The sequence below is a fragment of the Hemicordylus capensis genome, chromosome 4 (assembly GCF_027244095.1).
Source record: "Hemicordylus capensis ecotype Gifberg chromosome 4, rHemCap1.1.pri, whole genome shotgun sequence".
NCBI lineage: Eukaryota > Metazoa > Chordata > Lepidosauria > Squamata > Cordylidae > Hemicordylus > Hemicordylus capensis.
The window spans coordinates 247591363-247601593 of NC_069660.1; the positions used below are offsets into that span (position 1 = coordinate 247591363).

The window sequence follows — 10231 nt, forward strand, 5'->3', positions numbered from 1 at the left end:
TTTCTGTTGCAAAAGTAGATATAGATTCAGATGCAGTGCTGGATGTTGGCCTTGTCAGTCACAACTGATAACTTTTAGAAGAGTTCTTCTAAATGTAGTCACAAAAATAACTTCCACAAGAGCACATTTTAATCCTGGGGAATGACTGTTTAGGCAGCAGTGTGGGTTTTATGCTTCCACATAATGATCGTGTTTATGTATGACAGGAAACATCTGTAGCAGCTGAGGGTGCTCCAAAGCAAAAGGGCTGATAAAATCTACACCTAGTTTTCTGCATCAAAGAAAACAAACTTCTGGACTGCAGCAAAAATTTTCCAACTGAAAAAGTCCAACCAGTGAGCAATTTAATTATTCCTACTGTATTAAATATAATATAGCAGCAGCAACATTCCACATGCAAATAAAATATTTTTGATGTGCCTTGTCTTCAACTGTTTTTGTCATCCTCTTGTTTTTCATATCTTTTACAAACCCACACCTTGATTGTTCTCTCCTTCCTAACTTGAAACATACATACATAAACAAATAAATAAATAAATGACACCCATGAATCTTTTATTAAAGCAACATTTGGACATCTTTCTCCAATAAAGTGAAATGTTATCTCTTCCTGAAACAGCAGAGCTCTCACTAAAGTTATATGATCACAATATTACAAAAACCAAACCATTCTTTTTTTTATTTAACTGATTTTGGCAGACTGAACATAATGCATATGCAGTGTAAATTGTTTGATTTGATTTAGGGCATGAATATTGTTTGTCAATTTACTAAGGTGCCAATACTGCTTGACCTGGGTAAGCTAAATCTAAATTTAAATGTGGCTTGAAATCCCTATAGAAAGAGAAAGTAATTTGGGGGTCAGTTTCTATGGGGTACTGTGATAAAAAAACATCCCTTGGAGACTAGCAAAATACTGGGGCCATGGTCCCAGAGACTAAGGCAGAGAGTTCTAACACTCTGTAGCATCCGCACAGTTTGATTTTCTTATACACATTAGCAAGGAAACTTTAAAGGAAACATATCTTAGATTCTGACATATGGCCTAATTTTCATTGCTGAAACTGCATTAAAAGCTTGAATACATGTATCACATGCAGATTTGAAAGTATATATTTTAATATATCAATCTGCACTATTTCTTACTAGCTTTATAGGTTTTGGTTACAGAAGATTTCAGGAAGAAAGGTAGTAAGAGGAAGCAAATAGGTTAAATTAATATCTCTACAATTTTCAAAATGTCCCCCCACCCCAAGGAATAAGTCTCAGTGCAGGAATCCAGGCATTCATCAAAATTTAATCTGGTTCTTTAAATGCACAACAAAAAGAAAAGAAAAGCAAAACACAAAGCTTTTCATAAGCTTCAGGCAACATCTGTACATGACCTGGATAATCTACCCCCACCAAAAAAAATCCTCCAATCCTACAAACATATAAGAAGTAAAAACTCTTGCAACAATATCTTTTACTTGTTACTGATGCATGATTTATATACTATCATATGTCACTCACTTTCCCCCCCTGGGTTTTATATCAGAGGGGGAAGGAGATACTGACTAGATAACGAAAACTTGCTATGTGCGCACCTGAAGTTTAGTGTTGGTTCTCTAAAGTATTTACATATTTATATTTTAGCATTACAAATTATGGTTTCAGACAGATTAAGCAGGAGTTTAAAAATACTATTCATGATATATGACCTTCATAGACCTAAGAAATATTCAATACTAGCCCAAGTAAATCCTCAATTTAAAATGTCAGCTGCAGAACATAAATCCCTTTGAGAGGTTTCAAATCATTGTGGCAATTTGCAATCCTGAGGTCCAAGCCATTTGGGGTGGGGTGGGGGAGAGAAAGTAACCCACTGCTCCCACTATAGGTTAGTACATCTTGGGCTATATTTCCCCTTCTTTTAATCTCCTCTCCTATCTTTTATGAATTTTGCCTGCGTATATTGTGCCACCACAATTCATTAGAATCATGTTGCTCTGTCTCCATGGACGGCAGGAGTGCAAAGTTTACTTATCACAAAATTCGCTGAGATTTTCTTCAACACAGTGTGGTTTTAAAACCCCTGAAGTCATGTGAAATAAGAGACCTGACCTCAAGACACCATAAACTTGGCTGGTCTGGTTGTAGGTTGAAAGGTCAGGCTTGCTGGGTTAGCTCCTGAGGCTGTTTCAAACTAATAGTTACATTTGATTTGAACAAGGATTTGTTAAAATGCCCAAGTATCATGATTTAAATTGTATTATTGGCATGTCTGGAACTTTACAGGGAAGCCAACAGTCTAAAGCTGGCAGAAAATACAGTACAGTAAACTAAGGCAGTGTGAGAAGAAGGTGGAGCTGGTGAATAGAAACATTTATAGGCTAGGAGAAACAGGCAATCATTTATTATACTTTGCCTGCCTGCTCCATGTCCATGCCATCATTTTTTGGTTCCTTCTTCAGGTACTCTAGCTTGGAGGTTGTCTTATAAATCCCACTCAGCCACCTCATCTGTGCAAAGGAATGTAATTTTTCTTTCCACCATATCACATATTTTAATAAATAGCTAAAAATGTTGCCTAGGCATGGTTTTTCCGTGTTTCTTGTTGAAATCTCTTGCTCGTCATATGTGAAAAATAATTAGCTACAATTAACAAAATGCACTAACGAAAGCAGAAATCATAGCTACAACGTCAAACAACCTCAGAACTCATACCCACTTTTAGCAATGTAAAAATATTGTTCTAAACTTTTAAAAACAGGAAGGACACCACGATTTTAATTTTTACATTCTTTTTTCATGTATCTGTAATGCAGTGCAATCCTATGCTTTTTTACTTGCAAGTAATTCTCGTTGTGTCCAAAGGGGCGGACTTCCTATTAAGTGTGTTTAAGATTATAAAGCTTAAGTGGAAATGAAATATTTTATTGTGTACCCTTCACAAAGGATAATAAGCTATATGCTCAAGTTTTATTCTTTCTAGGTATTGAAAGTCAGGCACTCACAAAAACATAAATAAAAAAAGATAGAACAGCTAAAGAAATTAAATTGCAATCAATCAACTAGGACCAGATGGTATTCATTGGAGAGTTCTAAAGGAACTAACAACCAATGTAACTGAGCTGCTAACAAAAATATGTAATTTATCATTAAAAACAGCTACTCTACCAGCAGACTGGAGAGTGGCCAAGGTTGTGCCCATCTTTTAAAAGGTGTTAATGATGATCCTGGGAATTAAACATGGGTGATTCATATTTTGGTATCAGAGAATTTTGAGAGAAGAAATAAATGATTTTTTAAAAAAGAAAATATGCCAGTTGTGTAGTTTTTCTTTCAAGATATATAATGTTTGGCTAACCTCTTAGAAAGAAGTTAACGATTCATTAAACAGCTGATGCAAGAGATAATCTTTTTTTAAAAAAGTTCCATTCTACAGGCTCTTGCAAAGAAAAACAAATTATAAGTACCAAAACAATATTGTTCAGCCCAGTCCTAAGCATGTGTGCTCAGAAATAAGCCACTGTGTTCAGCCAAGCTAGTATCTTGTTCTTGGTTATGTGGGATTGAGCCTCATTTAACTCAGTAGGACTTTCAAGAAAACGTATAAGATCAGGCATCATAACTTCAGTTGTATAAAGCAGCCCTACAGCCAAGTAAGATGAAAGTAAGTCTTACAGGCAAGTAAGACACACTCAAGTCTCAAGTAAGACATCTGTGATACTAATGGGATCATTAGGGGATTTGGAGCTGGGTGTTACCAGTATGCTGATCACACCCAAATCTACTTCTCCATGTCAACTTCTTCAGGAGCGGTGGCCAGGGGTGCTTTCTATCAGCTCCGGCTGATACGCCAGCTGATACGCCAGCTGCGCCATTGAGATCAATGACCTCAAAACAGTGGTACATCTGTTGGTAACCTCCAGACTTGACTTCTGTAATGTGCTCTGCGTGGGCTGCCTTTGTACATAGTCCGGAAACTTCAGTTGGTTCAGAATGCGGCAGTCAGGTTTGTCTCTGGGCCATCTCGGAGAGCCCACATTACTCGCCCTGGGTATTTAGGAGAGCACCTTCTTCTTCACTACGAGCCCCACCATCCATTGAGGTCATCTGAGGAGGTCCGTCTCCAGTTACCGGCAACTTGTCTGGTGGCTACACAGAGATGGGCCTTCTTGGTTACTGCCCCAAAATTGTGGAATGAGCTCCCTGCTGAGACACGATCCTCCCCATTTCTGGAAATTTAAAAAAAACACCTGAAAACCCATCTTTTTGCTCAAGCTTTCTCAGCTTCTTAAAATTGTCTGTTTTAATTTTATGGTTGGTTTTAAACTGGATTTGTTTTAACTTTTATATGTGTTTTAATTGTTTTTATGTTAACCGCACAGAGATGAAAGTTTGGGCAGTATATAAGTTTGATAGATAGATAGATAGATAGATAGATAGATAGATAGATAGATAGATAGATAGATAGAGTCTTTAAAAATATGTTCATGACTAAAGGAGGAAAGCTGGTCTTGTGGTAGCAAGCATGCATTGTCCCCTTTGCTAAGCAGGGTCCACCCTGGTTTACATTCAAATGGGAGACAAATGTGAGCACTGTAAGATATTCCCCTTAGGGGATGGGGCCGCTCTGGGAAGAGCATCTGAGATTCCAAGTTCATTTCCTGAGAGAGACTCTTGCCTGTAACCTTGGAGGAGCCACTCCCACTCTGGGTAGACAATACTGAGCTATATGGACCAATGGTCTGACTCGGTAGAAGGCAGCTTCCTATGTTCCTAAGTCGAGTAGGAGCACTGAATACATGTATGTACTTTATTGAATATCTTATCTACTGCCTCCAAAATAACTTCTAATATTAACCACTGTCACGTTTCTTAATGAGTCTAGATAATGAGAGTCTAGTTAATGTTCACATGCACAGCCAAGAGTGGGCTAAGGCAGCAAGCCTGCTCATGTGAAGCCATGGCAGCACTGTGGCAACAAACCCACCTGAGCAGCCACCCTCTTAAATGAGGTTAAAGGAGCACTCACTCCCTTAATCCCATTTCCTTTCTTGTGTGCAGCTCTGGCTGCCTTTAGCTGGTGCTGCATCAGCGATGGGCAACCACCTGTCTCTGCTGAGATATCCATAATGCATGGCACGGTGCATTATGGGTGTTCCGAGGGCCAGGTGGACACATCCTGTCCCCCAACCCTCCATGCTGCCGGGGGCTGCCAGCAATCATATGGGTGGGCAGAGCAATGAGGGATTGTTTGCGGGGAAGGTAAGTTTCAGCAAGCTGATAGTGAGAAAGGACTCCATATGTACATATAACTGTACAAGTGGAAAGCTCAAGATAAACACTTAGTGTCTTACCAGAGGCCACAAAAGGGAACTATGTCAGAGCTATGGATGGAACGAGTTAGTGAATTATTGCAACAGTGCATTAGGGCCACTTACATGATACCCCGTTCAATCGGTAAAATGTAAGAACAAGACTGGCCCATTCATTGGTGGGAGCAATTAATGAAATGTCAACGAGTTCAACATTAGTACTAGCAACGTTGATGCTTGATGTTTAGTGACGACTGAGAAAGGGGACAAGATTTCAGTAGTTAGTAGCATGCAACATAAAACCACTAGGACTGAAGCATACTCTTTGTGCAAACATGTAATTAGTTTAAATTAGTAGAAGAAAGATGTCCTCTATGTGGCAGCAGTTGCAACGTGCAATTATTTCAAGAGGCCTATGTGTCCACCAGTCCTAAGGTGTCCACCAGTCCAAGGAGAGGGTCCTGAACAAACTAGCAAAAACAAGAATTAAGGCTGACATAACAGAGGAAGAGCCTATGCATAGGCATGAACTAAGAAATAAGCATTGGAACCATTATTTCCCCTGTGACAAGAACCAATGGAAATTATTCCCAACAGGGAAATCCCAATGCACAAGAGACACTGCACGCATACTGATGCATTTAAGGATCTCCCCTGCTAAGCAGATGGGTTGCATGATCAGCTGTGTAGGGAAAGGAGATGGTTGCAATCAGCCCTCTCTCCAGTAGGTGACAAGCACTGTCAGAACTATTGTGTCAACCATATGAAGGGTTTTGTTGTGGTAGTTTTGTTTGTTTGTTTTGTTTGTTTGTTTTTTGCATCTTGTGCAGAATTAGCCTGCAATTCTATGCACTTTTACTTGGGAATAAAGTTTATTTTATATATTGGGTTACTTCTGAGTAAAACGTATTGATTCATACTGAGGTCATTGACACAACAAAAAACTGGCTAGGACAAGTGTTTGGGAGCTGTGTGTGTTCCCAGTTTTCAGTTGTGTGGGAGCAAACGAGATAGGAGGAGGGAGAAATGATTGTGTGAAATCAAGGTAGGAGGAAAAGCTGGGTAGGAGAGCTTTTCCTCTTACCTTGGTCAAATGCTGGGTATGAAAGCTGGGTAAGACAGCACTGTCCTACCCAGCATTTTCCTCCTACCCTGATTCTACACAATCACTTCTCCCTCCTCCTATCTAATTGTTTGCTCCCACGCAACTGAAAATTGAGAGCACACACAGGTCCCAAACTTGGGTAGGACACTTGTCCTACCCAGCTTTTAGTTGTGTGAATAACCAAAATTGATTAACAGCTGTTAATCATCAATGCATTCCCCGTTCAGTATAACTGAAAGCCAGTGGAATCTTATACTGTACGTATACAGGGGCCTTGGTCCTCTATTAATGTTGATCCTACAGAAAACTTCTGCAAGATGTGATATATATCAGGAAGAATCCAGAAAATGTGCAGAACTATGCAAGCTTTTGTTGGAGAAAAATATGAATGTTACTGATTTTAAGCCTGTTGGAGATGTAAAAGCACAGGCATTAGGCATCTGCATGGAATTCTTTGGGCTCATTCCAGGGTGTGGGGACGGGTCCGCTTAAGAGGAGGCAGGAAAGCCCTACCTGCCTCTCCTGTGAGCCTCCTCCGCCCCATTACAGCGCTGCACTCTATAAAGTTCTACTATGACAGCAGCAGCCCGTGCTGCTGTGCTGTCTCCTTTAAGGTGCCCACAACATCCCGTCACCGCGGTGTGTGCCTTAAAGGGGACAGCAGCACAGGTGTAGAACTTTACGGACTACAGTGCTGTGATAGGGCGGTGGAGGCTCACAGGAAGGGCAGGTAGGACCTGCCTCACCCTGCGCTGAAATGTTTCAGCTGCAGGGAGCCAAATCATTTTGGTGCCTCTTCAAAAAGGCACCGAAATGATTTGGGCACATCCCTAACAGGCATCGAATTTTGAGCAGAGAAAGGCATTATAGAATGTATACAAGGCATAATTGGTTGTAAATAGCCTACAAATCCTTTGGTCACTGATCAGCAAAGTTAAATATATTATTATATATAATAATATAATTATATTGGTGGTGGTGGTGGTGGTGGTGGTATAAGTTAGAAGAAATACTGCGCAGGATCCAGAATAATTAAGGACACATAACTAAGACCCATTGAAATTAATAGGATTTTCAAACAGCTGTGGAGGAGCTCAATAAGATTTCTTTGCAAATAGATAAGCTGAGAGCAAAGATATCTTTAGATCAGGAGGTGTCTCAGGCTGATTTAGAGACCTATACCAAGATGGCTTTGGCTAAGGAAATACAATCTGAACAATGTAACACCCTCCTGCAGGTTAAGTGTATTGACAATCAAGTTTATGTACAAGATTTTGGAAAGTGGTAAAGAATATGTGTTCAATACTGTTTACAACTGAATTTCTCTTTAACAGAATCAAAGAGACATGGGCACCGACCTTTTGGCACCCACCCTTTTATGTATTTAGAAGAAGGTGGTTATTTTTGTTTTTAGATTCAAAATAAGTTCTGGCTGTAAGATCTTCCTCTTCTCGAATTTATAGAAGGCTTTGACTATTGGACTGATTGACTAATATTATTTTTTACTTTTTGGTCTACAATGTAGTTGATTTCTGAGTGTTTCTGGCAGTCTCTTGGTTATACACCTTTTTATGAAACATAATTTTATCTTTTCATGTTAATCTTTTCCAAGATAATAATTTTAAGATTTCCTCTTTTTCTTTTTTTCTCTCCCTGCCTCTTTTTTAGAATGTACCAACTAAAGAAAAGCCGCATTGTAGTAATTATTTAATGTCTGTTGGTTGAAAATTGGTTTGATATCTGAAAGAATACATAAACCAGTCTGATTGCTTTCACACGATCAATTCTTATGGTATAGACAGTAAATCTGTATTTCATCAATTGTATTTTACCATAGTATATAGAAGTTTAGAGATGTCTTTTATCTTTTTGATTCAGTTTTTCCCCTTGCCTTTTGTATTCTCTGTATTAGAAATTAATAAAAATCTTAATTTAAAAAAATGAAATTAATAGGGTTTAAGTAAGTTATTACTAGTCTCATTTATTTAAATAGTGCTTAGTTATGGCTAACTTAGGCTGGATTCTTAATACTTAGTGCATGCTCTCAGTACTTCTGCCTTTTCTGTGCTGAAATATGCGTATCACTGTATGCATATTGATTGCAAGTTATTGAAGACGGCATTGCCTTCCATCAGGAGGTAATGGCAAAGAAAAATGTCGTAATTAAGAAGGGGGGTGCCTCTATACATATCCAGAGTTCGGTTACCATATATCCTAACATTTAGATCCTGAGACTTAGGGCGGCTTCACATGTAATGGCAGCAACTTAACAGGAGGCAAACACTGGGTCCTAGCAAGCGCACGCTCCCAGTACTTCTGCCTTTTCTATGTTGTCTGAATCCAGCAATGTCTGGTTGCCTCCACCACCTAACATTAACTCAATATTCGTAACCTACATCTGAAGTTGGGTGGAGAATGTCAGATAGTGGAGGGAAGATAGTGATATGAGATTTTGTGTAGACTGTAGTTAACTTAGTGACAACACATTAAAGGACATTTATGTGCTTCCTAGGATGGTTGATACCTTGGTCATGTTGCCCCGTGGATTTTCTACATTAGAGTTAGCTTGTTACAGCTAGAGGTGTCCCCAGAGGGCAAAATGAAAGTAGCTATAGTATATAACCCAACTGTGTTATGATCCATTTACCTAGAAGGAGGATGTGATGAGATAGGGTGAAACCCCTACAAACCAGACCGGGGCAACCCACCAAGAATTTCCACACCAGGAGTAAGTACTAGGGGAAATTCAAGCCAGCACCTCCACCATAACCCATGGACACAGCCTTGCCTTCATCCTCTAGGCCTATTCACACATTATGCTCAACACTCGTACAGTGAATGTACAGAGTAACAAGTATAGTCATTCACATGTTATGCTGAATTCATGTTACAGTAGTACACTTCCTATCTGTACCATGCATTTTAAGGGCCTGTTTCCAAGTTTGGCATTTTAAAATTTTATTGTTTTTTACAATAGCTTTATAATCCAACTACATTCATTTATTTGATTAAGTAAATATTGACTTCCCGCTTACCTGTCTGCGCAGTTCACGTTAACTATACATATAAACCATTGCTATAATAATTCAAAACATACATACTCCACATTACTACTTGATTTTACCCCACCCAACCTGCTGTTATTACTATATTTCAAACCCTGCTGAAAGGTCCATATTAGAAAAATAGTTCTTTAAGTAAAGTAAAAATGGTTCCCAATCTTCTTTGAAACATTCCAAATTTTCATCCCTTATAAGTGCTGTAAGTTTTGCCATCTCAGCATATTCTAAAATTTTTATCACCCAGTCTTCTTTTGAGGGCATTTTATTGTCTTTCAATTTCTGCGCATATACTATTCTAGCCGCCATGGTTGCATACATAAAAAATGTTAAATTTATTCTGGAGAACTCTTCTTGAGTTATTCCAAGCAGAAAGGATTCTGGCCTGTTTCCAAGTTTACCTTCAAAATTAACATAGTACAGTCATTCACACAAACATGTGTAGCAGATTAAAGCCTTTGTCTCAGAGCAAGCTTCCATGAGGAAAAGAAATGCTGAATCATCCCTGCCATGCCGCCTGGCTAGGCTTCTCCTAACATTATTCTATATTATCGGTAGATTCAAAATGCTGTCACCAAGCACCCTAAAACTTGCAGAAAACCGGACCATAGGATTGGGTGCTGTAATCCAAGGTCCCTCTGGGTACTGGGCAATTTTTTTAAAAAAACCACTTCCATGTGTAAGTTTACATGGGATGAGAAAACTGATAGCTGCTGAATGTCTGAGGACGTGTTCGCACCAGAGAAACCTTCGGCCACTCCTTT

At 39.1% G+C, this 10231-nt stretch overlaps 1 long non-coding RNA gene across 1 annotated transcript in view; it reads left to right on the top strand.

The window, feature by feature from the left end:
- LOC128323533 (uncharacterized) overlaps positions 1-426 on the top strand; it is a 1566-nt gene extending 1140 nt beyond the window's left edge. Inside the window, exon 3 of the long non-coding RNA XR_008306335.1 lies at positions 207-426. This is a non-coding gene — a long non-coding RNA (uncharacterized LOC128323533). The remainder of the gene's footprint in view (positions 1-206) is intronic.
- The last annotated feature ends 9805 nt before the right edge of the window (positions 427-10231 follow it).